This window comes from Ornithorhynchus anatinus, chromosome 7 (genome assembly GCF_004115215.2).
Source record: "Ornithorhynchus anatinus isolate Pmale09 chromosome 7, mOrnAna1.pri.v4, whole genome shotgun sequence".
Taxonomy (NCBI): Eukaryota; Metazoa; Chordata; class Mammalia; order Monotremata; family Ornithorhynchidae; genus Ornithorhynchus; species Ornithorhynchus anatinus.
This window is the reverse complement of record NC_041734.1, coordinates 32,334,262-32,348,814: the sequence shown is the minus strand read 5'-3', so window position 1 is coordinate 32,348,814 and position 14,553 is coordinate 32,334,262. Positions and strand designations below refer to the sequence as shown.

The 14,553-nt window shown below is 41.3% G+C and overlaps 1 protein-coding gene across 7 annotated transcripts in view; it reads right to left on the bottom strand.

Annotated features, from left to right (window-relative positions):
- The window catches only part of AGAP1 (ArfGAP with GTPase domain, ankyrin repeat and PH domain 1), a 757,099-nt gene that overhangs the window by 475,738 nt on the left and 266,808 nt on the right, over window positions 1-14,553 (bottom strand). The window lies entirely within an intron of this gene.

Sequence of the window (14,553 nt, the reverse complement as noted above, 5' to 3'; positions counted from 1 at the left end):
GGTTCTCAGCTGGTCTGCCCCAGGCCGGTAATAATAATAATAATAATAATGTAGGTATTTGTTAAGCGCTTACTATGTGCCGAGCACTGTTCTAAGCGCTGGGGTAGACATAGGGGAATCAGGTTGTCCCACGTGGGGCTCACAGTCTTAATCCCCATTTTACAGATGAGGGAACTGAGGCAGAGAGAAGTTAAGTGACTTGCCCACAGTCACACAGCCGACAAGTGGCAGAGCTGGGATTCGAACTCATGAGCCCTGACTCCAAAGCCCGTGCTCTTTCCACTGAGCCACGGGCTGACATGGCACTGGATGCATTTATACCTTGTATTTTTAAGTCCCAGCCTCCCTCTTTTTTCACTCTTGCTACTGATTTCCATGACTTGGAAGTGGTGCCTCTTTTCTAAAAGACAAAAGGAAAATGCAATGGCTTTGGAGCAAGTGAGGGGGTCAGTGGTTGTGGAGACCTGCTATAGGTTTGGCTGACCTCAGATGGACAGCACTTTGTACCACACACAGTATCATGTTCGTCTCGATGTCTGGGATCTGCAAGGACTTTACGTGGCCACACTGGCTGGACCAGGCCTCTCTCCCATGGTCTCTCCCCAGCTCAGTCTATCTCACAAATAACCATGTATATCAATTTTCAAAATTGTTTCCAAGTATTCCATGTCCATTTCCAATGGCTCCTCATTGCTTCCTGAATAAAATGAGCAATTAATTTTGAAAACACACCACTTGTCTGCTGTGTGACCTTCGGCAAGTCATTTCATATCTCGGTGTCTCAGTTACCTTATCTGCAAAATGGGGGTTAGGACTGTGAACCCCTTGTGGACATGGCCTGTGTCCAACCTGATTACCGTGTTATCTATCCCTGTGCTTACTACAGTGACTGGCACAAAATGAGTGCTTAACAAATACCATTAAAAAAAGTTTGACCATCAGCTTAAATGCTTTCCATTAACTAACTCCATCTAACTCTACACTGCTCTCTTCTGCTTCTGCTCGACCCGACCAAACCTTCTATCCTCAGCTTGCCACGATCCTCTTGCCTCTGATCCACTGCTAGCTCATTGTGGGCAGGGAATGTGTCTGTTTACTGTCACATTTTACTCTTCCAAGTGGCTAGTACAGTGCTCTGCACAAATAAGTGCTCTATATATGACTGAATGAAATGACCATCTTGGGCTGGAGTGCCCTACCGCTTTAGCTTTCCCCAACAACATTCCCTCCCTTGTTTCAGACCCCTTCTAGAAAGGCAACTCTTGAAGGCATTTGCCAATTAATCCCCCTAACCTTCCACTCTTGCCATCCCCTCAATCCCTCTGACTTTTTAAGCACATATCCATCTATTCAAAATTATCACCATTCCCAAGGATTTATTAATGTTCTACAATATGCACTGAATTAGGCGGCAGGGGAAAATATTTTGAAATTAAACCCTGGATTTCAAGCGGGGTGTAAAAACACATGCAGAGAAGAAATTCAACTCTCTAAAATTAAATCCATACATAATACATAATAATAATATGTAATAAAGTCCATCAGAAACAGTTCAGTTCCAATTTGTCCACAGTCCAGCTGCTAGAAGATTTAAATTTTCCACGACATTTGAAAGAAATATGACTGCTGCATGATGAGCTTCTTGTTGCTCCCTTTGGAACAGCGAATTCTCTAGCTTCCTTTAGGGCAGTCATTTTATCCACTGAATTGCCACAGGGAGATCCCATGGGGGTGACCCCAAGGTACCTTCAAGAGTTACCATAGCAACTGGCTCACTGAGATGCCAGTAATCAGCATATTTTGTTATCCAAAATAGTGGAGTATCTGAACCGATCTCAGCACTGAAGAAGCAGGATGCATTTTGTTATTGTACCCTGGCACTTCACTTAGGTGACAAAAATCAATGCCCCTTGGGATGAAAATCCTACCTGTTTCCATTGATCATTGTCATCACTTTCCACTGTTCAATTTTCCATCTCACCCCCAAATCCAGCCACCTCTCTCTGGATGACTCAACTCTGTTCCCACTGCTTAAGGTTTCCATGCATGACATACTACCATTTTCTATAATTACAATTGCTAAAGGGGAGGAGAGTTCGGATGCCTTGACAAGTCCCAGGATTCAAATACTCTCCAAAGGTTTTACCCTGCTGCCATTTTACTTAACTTAAAAAGTACCTCCCAACTCTGCTGTGAGAGTGGGTCAAGAGGGTTTCAGCTTGCCCAAGAAACTCCCAGAGCTGGAGGATTTTAACTTGGGGAGCCCTCATGTCTAAGCTCCCCCTCTAGGCCGTATGTTCGTTGTGGGCATGGAATGTGTGAACAGGGAACCTGTCTGTATATTTGTTATACTGTACTCTCCCAAACCCTTAGTACGATGTTCTGAATACAGTAAGCACTTATTAAATATGATTGATGGACTGATATATATCGTTATATTGTACTTTCCCAAGTGCTTAGTACAGTACTATGCACACAGTAAGCACTCAATAAATAAAATTGACCGACATACTGCTATATTGTCTCCCAAGTGCTTAGTACAGTACTCTGCACATAGTAACTGCTCAATAAGTACAATGGACTGACTGACTTTCCAGGTCTTGAGAGAGTAACCCTTGCAAACTTGACTTCCACTCCATTCCCCACCTAGTAACAAAGGACAAAGTAATTATAGAACATGGTTCAATAAGTTACAGGAGCTCAAAACAGTTAACCTTCCTATAAAGAACAGATGTAAAATAACTGAACAGAACGGACGCTTCCCATTGTAAAAGTTCACCTACTTCAAGGAACAACCTCTCCTCCTAAACCAAAGAGCCCCACTCCCGTACTTTCCTTGGGTGGTCCTTGGTTCTCCCATCCGCCAGCCAGCAGCTTCAATACTCTGACTCTCCGACTGAGAAAAGGGAACGGCTGATCTCCTATCTGCAGTTATCTGACACTTCACATTTCTATTTAAACGGTCTTTCTCCTTATCTCTCAACCCTGCCTTCATCCAAATCCTCTTCTAGATTGGTTCTTTTCTGTCACAATGCAGTTTCTGTTGTTGCCGTAAGTTTTCTTGGAGGAGATAACCAAGGCAACCTGAAAGGACCAGCCCTGTAAACAGGCTCTATATAACTTTTACTAATTAAGCCATGGTGCTCACTAACTTCTGACCTCTCCTTACCTGTCCGCCTAAACTGGGTCAGTATGTTTCCCAACTCTGACTTTTCCTGTCTCTTTTAGGATCACATTTATAGAATGATGCTACCATCACCACCTTCATCCCCAAATAAACCGGCTAAAATGTGTCAAGCCCTGCATCAGGTACTGAGGAAAGGAGAACAGACATAATCCCTGCCCTTGGAAAGCTCCCAGTTGAATCCTTACACTCACACACACACTCTCTCTTTCTCTCTCTCTTTCCCATCCTCCCTTCCTCCCCCGGCTACCCAAACTACCAAAACTTGACAAAGTCCACCACAGTGAAAAGAGCACAGGCTTGGGAGTCAAAGGAAATGGGTTCTAATCCTGGCTTCCCCACCTGTCTGCTGTGTAACCTTGGGCAAGCCATTCAACTTCTATGTGCTTTAGTTACCTCATCTGTAAAATGGGGACTAAGACTCTGAGCCCCACTTGGGACAACCTGATTACTAGTACCTACCCCAGTGCTTAGAACAGTGTGTGGCACATAGTAAGTGTTTAATGCAATAATAATTAGTATTTAAAATGCCAGGGCACCTCTAAAAACATCCCAATAGTTAGCCTGCTCTTCAAAGCCAATGTATCTGTCTGGGACTCCAGGGATCAAACTTTTTCACCAGTCTAAGTTGGCTACAAAACCAGCTTATGATTGTGCCCCCTAAGAAAGGGAGGATCTGGGGAAAAGCACAGTACCTCTTCTCCACACCCTTCATGTCCCAGGATCCCCTGTTCTGGACTGCATAGCTACATCCCACCCAGTGCCCTCACTCCACTCCACCAGGGTACACAGGGTCCAGTCAGGTGGTGCAGGCTCCAGACTGTAAGCTCACTGTGGGCAGGGACTATGTCTATTGTTATAGTGTACTCTCCCAAGGGCTTAGTATAGTGCTCTGCACACGGTAAGCACTCAATAAATATGAATGACTGACTGCAGCCCTTTCCACTATGAATTCAGATCCTAGACTTCCCCTCACCTGCAGCAACTATTCCAGCTTCAGTCTAGCTAGACTAAACCTCAGGTGCTACTCAAACCACAGCCCCAAGGTGGACAAACACACAAATTTAATGAGACTGGATCTCTTCTAAACAATTAGCCATTCCAGGAAAAAGAAGGGATATATTCTTATTCCACATAGGGAAATCGTTCTTATTCCACAAAGGCAGGCATATGATCTGAAACACGGAGGCCCTTACACTATTCATAAATCTCCAACTGCCTCATTATGTGACATTCATTGACTTACTCAGGTTAACTGCACCTCACTTTCCTCCATAAATTACAAGAGTAATGCGCTGCTTGCTTTATAAGGCAATGCAAGACACATTGTTGGGCTTTGAGAAGTTAAATGAATCAGACGTATCAAAACAATCATATTCACATCGAATCACACTTTTCAATCAAAATATTGATTTTCTTTCTCTCAAAAGAGTTTAACTCAGCATCTTGAACAAGTGGCATAATTCGCAAGATGACATGGTGTACATTAAAGTGCTTATTTCTAGAGCACAAATATGCACACATAAGCAGCATGGTCTCATGTTAAGAGCATGAAACTGGAAGTCCAGGGATCGGGGTTCTAAGCCCAGCTCTGCCCATTGCTTACTATGTGACTTTAAGCAAGTCGCTTAACTTCTGTGTGCCTCAGTTCTCTCATATGAAAATGGGGATTAAATACCTGTTCTCTCTCCTACTTAGATTGTGAGCACCACCTTGGATAGGGACTGTGTCCCAACTAATTAATTTGTACCTACCCCAGATATTAGAACAGTGTTTGACAGATCATAAGTGCTTAACAAATACTATTATAAAAAAAACACAGCAAACCTGAATGACCCAAGAATGCAGCTTTCTACAAATGGCATAATGCATATAATCAACCCCTGCATGTCAAAACCAATGGTCCAACTAGTATGAGGAGGACATCACTGGACATAAAACCAAGAGTGATGGCCCTTATCAATTCTGAACAAAGATCTATTAGGGGCAGCATTTCACCTCCATCTAGTCCACGTCCTGCCTCTGGCCTGAACCGCCTTCCTTCCTTATAGCTGAAAGATAATTACTCCACCCCCTTCAAGGCCTTACTGAAGGGACATGTTCTCCAAGAGGGCTTTCCTGACTTAACCCTCTTTTCTCTTTTCCCACTCCATTCTGCATTGCTCCGATTTACTCCCTTTATTCACAGCCCCTCCCAGCCCCAGAACACTTATACATATATCTGTAATTTATTTATATTAATGTCTGTCTCCCCCTCTAGATTTTAAGCTCGCTGTGGGCAGGGAATGTGTGTTTACTATTGATTTATACTCTCCCCAACACTTAGTATGATGCTCTTCACACAGTAATCATTGAATAAATATAACTGACTGACTGAATGGATGCTTAGGGGAAACATCCTCCTTGACTTTCTTCCTAAGATCTAAGAATGGACCATCTAACATGCCTAACTTTTCCCTTCTAGATCCCTGTTTCCCTTATAATTAACTTATCATGGAACACTCTCGATAAAATTTTCCCAGCCCTTGTTGAATCTACTGGACATGTTAGTGGAGGAGCGAGCAACCTAAAAATCCCATAGGAAGTCCAGAGATTCTGAACACACTGATCTCTGCTCAAGATCCCAGTTTCCAAAGGCTTCCCTTGAAGTAAGAATAAGTCCTTGCTCACACTTCTTTTTCACCAATCATAGAATTGTCTATGGTTGCCACCCAAGGCCAATAGAAGCCTAATTCAGAATTCATGGACATTCTAGTGTTTCTAAAGGAATAGAACAATAGGCTGATCCAAGTGGCTTTTAATAGTTCAGGTCTCATTTCCAATTCTAGTATTGTTTCAGAAGTCCAGCAAACTCCTGGGACATTTGTAAGCAATATAAAACCCACAGAAGGATAATTAACAATTTACTTTCTTTCCTACCAAATGCACCAAAATGAGTGAACTGGGCCAAACACAAAATGGGAGGCAGAGAGAAGCATAAAGTGTGTACGGGATCCTGTGGGAAAGTTAAGGCAGCTGTGGCAGGCATGCAGAAAAAGGTCACCAGTGCAAGGCAGGTGGCAGGAGTCTCAGGAAAAAGGACGGAAAGGGCAAGGGAAGCTGAGGGAAGGCAGACCCAATTGGGTTGCCCCAGATCAGCAGGCAGCCAAATCCCCTCTGCTCTCTCTGCCATTCCCTCTCCCTATCACCACAGGGAGAATTTTTTGGACATTTTTTCTGGGCCTCTGTGTAAGCCCAGACAAAATTGGCTGGTCAGACCAGACAGAATGGCTGGTCAGAAACTCCTGAGGCCTGCCACAAACTGGAACTATTCACCCACACTCTTCTAATCAGAAGTCACACATCTAGAAATTAAATATAAATTATTTATATTAATGCCTGCCTTCCTCTCTAGACTGTAAGCTCGTTGAGGGCAGGAATTGTGTCTACCAGTTCTGTTGCACTGTACTCTCCCAAGTGCTTAGTACCATGCTCTGCACATGGTAAATGCTCAATAAATACACTGATGATGAGGATGAAGAAGAGGAGGACTCAACTACCCTTCGATAGCAAGGAATTGCATTGCTGCAGTCTAGAGAAAATGTACTAGAATTAGCTTTGAAACGGCTTTTGGAAATGTCACTTCTACATTTTTCAACAGATTATCAAAGCCAAAGTTACAGCCAGTGTTTCATTACATTGGTTCAGTAAGGACTCTAAGCTGCTTTGGATTTTTATCTGGTGTAGGTTATCATGGGTCATTTCTAAAGTGGATTAAGGATATATTTGAATAGCTTTCACCAGTAACACATTACCACTTGTTAGCCACTGCAGAGAATCCACTTGCAATGCTACTTATGGAGAAAGAAAATCTTAATAAGGTCCAAGAAGCAGAAAGATATGCCAAAATATGCCCTTCCAAAGAGTCAAATTCTTTAGACTGGAACATGCAGCTGAAGAGTAGAACACAAGGACAGTCAGGAAGGGAAAGCAACATCAGAGAGAACATGATCCAAATACATGAAAAATGCATGCAAGAAAATTAAATGCAGAGAAACTTGATGAAAGAAAGAAATGAGAAGGAAAAGTAAAAACTTGCTGAATTAGAAAGTGAATGTGGGACAGGAAAAATACTCCTCCATTTTTCCAGGCCATAATAGCTACCTAGATGAGTAATCAAGAGAAATTGAGAAATGACAACACCAAGTGTTACAAGAAACAACCATTGTAAAGTTGGGTTGTGAATCGGGAAAGGACAGTCCAGGTAAGAATCCTATATCTTACCTTAGAAGGACCACTAGCGAAAAATTCATTAATTCAGTCATATTTGAGTGATCATTATCTGCAGAGTATTGTACTAAGCGCTTGAAATGTACAATTTAACAACAGATAGAGACAATCCTGCCCAACAACAAGCTCAGAGTCTAAATGGGGGAGGCAGACAACAAAACAAGTAGTCTGGCATGAATACTGTCAAGATAAATAGAAAAGTAGAATCGTATATATATACACATCATTAACAAACCAAAGTAATAAATAATATATACAAATACACACAAGTGCTGTGGGGAGGGGAAGGGGGAAGAGCGGAGGGAGGGAGTAGAGGGAATGGGGATAGGAGGAGGAGCAGAGGGAAAGAGAGGGCTCAGTCTGGGAAGGGCTCCTGGAGGAGGTGAGCTCTCAGGAGGGCTTTGAAAAGGGGAAGAGAGTTAGTTTGGCGGATGTGAGATGGAGGGCATTCCAGGTCAGTAGAAGGACATGCGACAGGGGTCGACGGCAGGACAGGCGCGAATGAGACCATGAGGAGGTTAGTGGCAGAGGAGCGGAGTGTACAGGGTGGGCTGTAGAAGAAGAGAAGGGAGGTGAAGTAGGAGGGGGGCAGGTGAGGAAGAGCTCTGAAGCCAAGAGTGAGGAGTTTTTGTTTCATGCGAAGGTTGAAAGGCAACCACTGGAGGGTTTTGAGGAGGGGAATGACATACCCAGAGCGTTTCTGTAGAAAGATATTCCGAATGAATGTCATCTACATACAATTAAACAATCAAGGCCAACAAATGATTTAGTCACCTAAAAGTTATTAATATTTACTGCCACAAATGATTTGCCAATTAATAGTAATTTAATAGTAATAGTAATTTAATAGTAATAGCAAATAGCAAATTAGAAAGTAAGAGTCACCTAAAAGTTATGTTTACTGACATAAATTATTGCAAAAATATCAATTTAATATTAGGCTAGGTCAAAGAACCCTGTGGTTAGAGACTAACAAATCTGTGTGCATCCTCAGTTTTTAAAATCTTGGGAAGGCCACCACTACAACGGTAACTGTGAGTGACTGCTGCGGCTGTTTGTCTCCACTGTGAGGAAGCCTGAGGCCAGGATGCACCTGTTTTATTTATTATCCTCATCCTTGTCTTTTATATGTTTGTTTCATTTTTCCTTATATATCTGTCACCAACTCCATTACCTCCTTACTCTTAGACTGTGAGCCCCTTGGGGGCCAGGGACTGTGTCGCTAGCCCGTCGCTGTACTTCTTTCCTAGTATGATGTTTGGCACACACTAGAGGCTTAATAAAATGATTACTAGTACATTTCTTTCATGATAGATGCTACACTAAAGTCTAGGAAAATTAGGTTCAAAGGATTCTCACAGTAAAAGAAAAACAAAATGGTGGCAACAGTTGTGAATCTGAAGGTAAATTTTGCCATGAACAGGAAAAGGAACATAGCAGTCTTGCAGTCCTTCTGAAATCCAACAGATAGGCATACACTTCCTTCCATGTCTAAGGAGGGTGATCTCAAGAGGTGGTGGCTCAATCCACAACCTTTCCCACTGACATTATCACGGTTGCCCTTTCAGCAACGTCCAGCCCTAGCCAATGTTCTGAGTGACAGGCCCAGCTCTTCTCATAACTATGGGAGCTTGTGGGTGGGGGCTAAAGGAGTGAAGCTGCGTGGCTGAGATGGATTTGAAGTGTGAGGAGAAAGGCAGGCTACTCCTGCTTCTAACCTCAGACACGGCAGAATTCCACTAATTACACTGACACACTGACACACAAGCATGCTCATTACAGAATGGTTGGCTTAGCTTATTTGAAAGACCCTCTTACTTAAAGCCTGATTTTTTAAATGCAGAAGTCATAATCAAAGCATAGGGGAATTTATGTTTTCAACTCCTAAAGGTCACAGATTTACTCATAATTCTAATTTCAATATAACCTCCAGAATAGTCTCTCTACTACTCAGGGTAGTAGAGGAAAATTTTGGCAGGTTACCAAAAATCACAGATAATGAACTATACACTAATTGGGTGCCAATTCCTAGAATTCATTTCCATTTGAAATCCAGATTAAAATATACATTTATAATGTAGAAGTGTAGAAATCAACATTCAGGCAAATTATTTTTAAATGTTTACCACTTGGTAAAGAAATTGCAATCACTGTTCATTAGCAATATGAGTATTAGACAGAAGACACTTTCAGACATTCTCTAAATATTCCACAAAAGTAGCCCAATAGGTCACTGATGAGAAACTCAGGAATCAATTTTCAAAAGACATGGCGTTGAGGTTTACCTCTTTTTCTTGGTTATATAAGTCATCTGATGAAAGATATGATCAGCTCAAACAATGGGTAAAAGATGAGTAAAGTGAGAAAGAAAAAGAGCAGCACTGTCTAGAAAATAATATAAAAAAAATTCCACCCCTGAAAATCCAAAGTTGGCAGAACCAATCAATTTTACACACAGACACACACATCTACTTTAAGCTATGCTCTAAATATAATGTACAGTTTATCCAAGGTTACCCAGTAGACACGTGATAGAGCCAGAATTAGAACCCAGGTTCTCTGATTCCCAGACCCATGCTCCTTCCACAAGGCCAAGCTGTTTCTACTTTCAGACTTATTCCCAACCTCCTTTGTTTCTTTATTTCTCATCTCTCTAACTGTAAATATTTTATGTTTTCCTCCTGTTTGCACATAAGCTCCTTGTGAGCAAGGAACATACCACCTTGCTATTCTGCACTTTCTAAGGACCTAGCTCAGTTCTCAATAATGCTTCTCCTATTATGCTTTGTCAGTCAAATAATCAATAGCATTTATTGAGTGTTTACTATGTGAAGAGTACGGTATAAAAGAGTTGGTAGACATTCCCTGCCACAATGAGCACACAGCCTACAGGAGGAGACAGATATTACTGTAAATGAATTATGGATATGTACATAAGTGCTCTGGGAATGACAGAGGGGATGTACAAAGGGTGTAAACCCAAGTGCAAGGGTGACGCAGAAGGGTGAGAGAAGAGGGAAATGAGGGCTTCGTCAGGGAAGACCTCCTGAAGGACGCTAATATGGAAATAAAATGGATAAACTTTTTCAAATGACTCCAAAAAATAAGTATGTGCACATTCCTTACCCCACAATTTTATAGTGGTCACTTTTTTGTGTGGTGTTTTTTTACGATAATTAAGTGCTTACTATGTGTCAAACATTATTTTAAGTGCTGGGGTGGGTACAAATTAATTAGGGTGGACACAGTCCCTGTCCCACATGAGCCTCACAGTCTAAGTAGGAAGGAGAACAGGTACTTAATCCTCATTTTACAGATGAGGTAACTGAGACAAAAGGAAGTTAAGTGACTTGCCCAAGGTCACAGAACAAGCAATCGGCAGGGCTGGGATTAGAACATCGATCCCCTTATTCCCCAACCCACAAAGCAATTACTACACATCAAGCACTGTTCCAAACACTGGAATACATACAAATCAACCAGGTTAGAAACAGTCCCTGTCCCACATTGGGCTCAGAGTCTAAGTTTTTAACCATTTAAATGTCAACGATACATACTCCTCTTCAGTGGCAAATTATTTTAGCCTGAATGTCCAATGAATTGCCTATTTTAACCTGTAAGAGAGCACAGAGGTCTTCTAAATGTTGCATTTCCAGGGCCATGCCAAGAGGCAACACACTGTGAGAACTGATCAAACTGAGTACATCTTGATATCCAATTCTGTTAATCTAGATATCCCCATTTCACCTTCTCAGATATCTGATATTTTTCCAAACCCTATTTTGTGTCTTATTGTATCTCAAATACCTGAACTGTTTTGGCCTTAACATACATTTAAATAAGGTTTTTGTATCTCGTGCTTACTTCTAACTGATTTTGACATAAACATGCCAAAATGTCTCCCCAGAGGGAATAAGAGTAAGAAGTGTTAAGGCTTTCAAGAGCAAACACAAAAAGACTTGAATCTTTGATGATTCTTAGAAAGCATCTCAAAAGCTTGCCCCTGGGTGTCCCAAAGTCTCCTTCCCTGCTCTTTTCCAGACAAGCAGCTAAAAAGAAATCAAGAGACTTGTTTCAGAGCAAAGGATCTTTTCCCAGCATGCCAGAAAGCAACTGCTTTCTGAAACATGAGAGAAATGTAAAAACGAGGCAGACTCCATGGCGGACATTCTATTCTAGCAAGTCCCTGCTTCTTCTTCCACTCCGTGGCCCAAAGCATGTACATATACATTACTTATGCATGATAAAGAAGGGACTTTGAACTTCTTCATGAAATCTGAATGTGCAATGAGATGGATGGATGAGAAGAGAACATGAAGCCTTCCTGTACTCTAATGTGTAAGAAAGAAATAGAACCATTTGTTTATTTTTTATTTCATTTATTTTTATCTTGAGTTTTTTTTTCCTCAATTGTTACTTTGAGAAAATTTCTCAGTCATTGCAAATTTCATGTATTCCCTGCATTCCTGCTGAGACTGACTGAAGGATAATTTCTGGGTTAACATGCAATTAAATAATTCTGTCTGATAAATGAGAGCTAATATGTTACTTAAGGTTTCTAAATTTGGGACAAAATCCCTGTATCATATTTGAAAAGGCAAAATGTCTTTGAATTTGAGGCATTTAGCTCACGGCCCAAGAAATGGGAGTCAGAGAGCATGATTCCTATACAATTCCCTAAAAGCAGATTGAAGAGGAAATCCAGACCAACAAGGTTCAGATGTCGGTTTCCCTTTGAGTAATCATCTTCCTTTCTTCACATCAGAGTTGAGGCAAATTGGTGGCCTTAAAGGTGGAGGGAATAGTAGTGACAAAAACTGAAGCCCAACACAGAATCCAGTATCTGCACTTGAAGGCTGCATCTGAAATACATTTTTTTCTTTCTTCTTAACACTCCAAAAACCTTTGGTAATTCTCTGCTCTCTCCCATTTACACATAATAAGCAGCAGCAACAATGAGAATCCAAGGATTGCCTTGAGATAGGCTTTTGCAGCCCCCAATTAGCTTGCCTTTTGAGTAGCTAAAAATTCATAGCTCTTGATATTTTCCTCCAAACTGTCACCATTTATTCCAACTCAGAATATGAAATAACTGAATACAAGATTAATGCTACACACTGAACTAGCCTCATTTTTACTATTCTGGTTCTAGCTGTGCATAATCAAATGGTGGTAAGAATCACCAATGAAATTTTCAACTACTTCAGAGAAAAATTAATTTCTATTGTCTTGGGGCTGGTAGGTTATAAGGTTACCTTAAGGGTTTAAATTCTTTCATTTCTGTCCACACATGATCACTGTTGTACTGCATGGTGACTAGCAGAATATCCAATTCATTTTTAATAATAAAACAGGAATCTATTAGAAAAATAATTCTCATTAGCTTGCTTAAGGACATTTTATAATGGAACAACTTTGGAAAAAAAAGGTGCCAGTTCTTCAACAAGAGTTAAATTACTATGGAAACCAGCAACAGATTTTCATGTAAGATTTGGTAAAATACTCAGGGAAAGAAACAATGCCTAACTTCCCAAACAACAACGTGAAATGCAAAATCAGTTCTCATCCTTTACAATTGCAGTGTGGCTTAAAAACAGAAGTCTTCTTTACAGAAAGCAGATGGTACTATTGTTTTCTGTGGTAATATAGTCAATAAACATAATAGTTACTTTTCCCACCTCAGCCAATTTGTATTTTGGAGATTGGCAATTTCAGAAATGAATTTTCACAGCAAAACCCAGAATGAAAGCTGTTAATATCACACATGGCTCTATTTAAGCAGTTTTTATTTGTTCTAAGACACTATTGCTTTTCCAACACAATGTGTCAGAAAATCATAGGGAAATAGGCAGATGGACTTGAATTTTTGGCTTTCAAAGACTACAAGCAAGAACCTCAAGTCTAAAATGAAAGTTGGGTGGAATAGCTGCTCTGAATTGTGGGGAGAACATTAAAATGAATTAATTAGAACACTAGAGAGACATTTTTCTCTGAGATCTAGATAACAAGAAACCTCTCCTACACATAGGAGGTACACAGACAACATAAACTTAGCATGCTATTCTCAAACTTATAGAAGTGATAATGCTGAAATATCAAAAGTGAATCAAGTCTACTTTCAATTCTTCTGGGGCTGATTTTTCCATACAGTGAATTCTTTACATTTACACTCCTTCTCTTCCTCTTTCTTCTATATGCTCACCTTCTGGCCACACAATTGTTATGGGGCCCAATTTTTAACTTTTTATATGAGGGTCGTTGAAGAAGACAGGGTTTTGATGGGTGGAGGTAAAAAGGGGCAGGATATAGAGAGACATAGTCAGAGATATAGTCTGAGCCAGATACCAAAGCGAGAAAGATCAAAGCGGTCAGAGTGTGTGTGCCTGCATGAAAGAATCCGACAAAGAGAGAGGTGGGGGGAGGGAGAGAGGGGAGAGAGAGGAGGGGGAGGAGTGGGAGGGGGACAGAGGGAGAGAAAGGGGGGGGGACAGAGGGGGAGAGGGAGAATGCACAAGTGACTACCAAGGAGTGTGTGTGTGTGGTAGAACTGGGGAAGAGGCTAAGGAGACATAAGAAGAGGGGCAAGCCAAGTCCATAAAGTTCTAACAAGGGGGAAATAGCCACTCTCAGGGCCGGGATGAGCCGAGATGATTGTGGCATGATCCATCTTTGGGGTATCTCTCCATCCAACAAGAAAGGAAGGGTAGCCTGTCCAATCATCAACCGCTCACTTTCTAAGCTCCTTCCCCACTGCTTTCAAACATGCCCATATATCACCTATCCTAAAAAAAAACCTTCCTTTGACCCTATATCAGCCTCCAGTTACCATACCTCCCCAAAATCCTTGAGCGAGTAGTCTATAGTTGCTGCCTCCACTAACTCTGCTTTAATTTTCTTCTCGTCCCCATGTAATCATCAATGACCTCCTTCTTGCCAAGTCCCATAGCTTCTACCTTACCTTAGTCGTCTTGAATCTCTCTCCTGCTTCTGACACTATGACTACTCCACTCCTCAGAAAACCTCCAATGGCTGCCCATCCACCTCTAGATCAAACAGAAACTCCTTACCATTGCCTTTTACACACTAAATCAGTTCTTTCC